Source organism: Citrus clementina, unplaced genomic scaffold (genome assembly GCF_000493195.1).
Source record: "Citrus clementina cultivar Clemenules unplaced genomic scaffold, Citrus_clementina_v1.0 scaffold_9, whole genome shotgun sequence".
Taxonomy (NCBI): Eukaryota; Viridiplantae; Streptophyta; class Magnoliopsida; order Sapindales; family Rutaceae; genus Citrus; species Citrus x clementina.
In genome coordinates, this window is record NW_006261964.1 from 9,113,288 (window position 1) to 9,114,055 (window position 768).

Genomic DNA, 768 nt, shown 5'->3' on the forward strand with positions numbered 1-768 from the left:
TTGGAACACACATCCCTATTTTTACTAGACGGTTGTTTTATCTTAATGATTGCTTCATTCTTTTGACATCACAATTTTATTATGGGAGCCCCTAAGTTACAATAGATGTAACTTAGCACTTGCCTTTTATTATTATTAACTTTTTTTTTGGCTATTATCCGTGAGTTACTTTAGTGAACTAAGAGATTTTCTACTCATCTTGCCCTTTGGTTGCCTTTATTAGATCCACTGACGCATCCCTTGTTTTGATTCATTTATTATTTTCTTTTTAATTTTACACCCACAAAAAAAAGAAGATTTTAAAAGGCAAGCAAAGATCTTTTGGTGTATACGTAAGGTGACATATATCACATGGAATTCCCATTTTTGTCATCCAAATATTTAATTTTTGGTGTATATATATAAGATAAGCACAGCTCCTTGGTTAAGATCTTCAAATTCGACCTTTTCATCAGCTATAAATTTCGAACCATGAGTATGTTTAGCAAAAGTATTATGATATTGTTACTTGCATTTTTTATTGCTTTATGGGAGTCGCCATATGCCGTTTCTACTAGAGACCAGGCAGGAGAAAATTGTTTTTACATACCAGCAACGAAAACACATGTTATCGTCACTAATTATTTGGAGGATTCAAATTTCACAATTCATTGCAAATCCGGAGACGATGATTTGGGAACTCATGTGATAGCTCCACATGATTACTACAGCTGGAAATTCAGGGTAAATGTTGTGAAGACTACACTATTCTTTTGTGCAGTGAGTTGG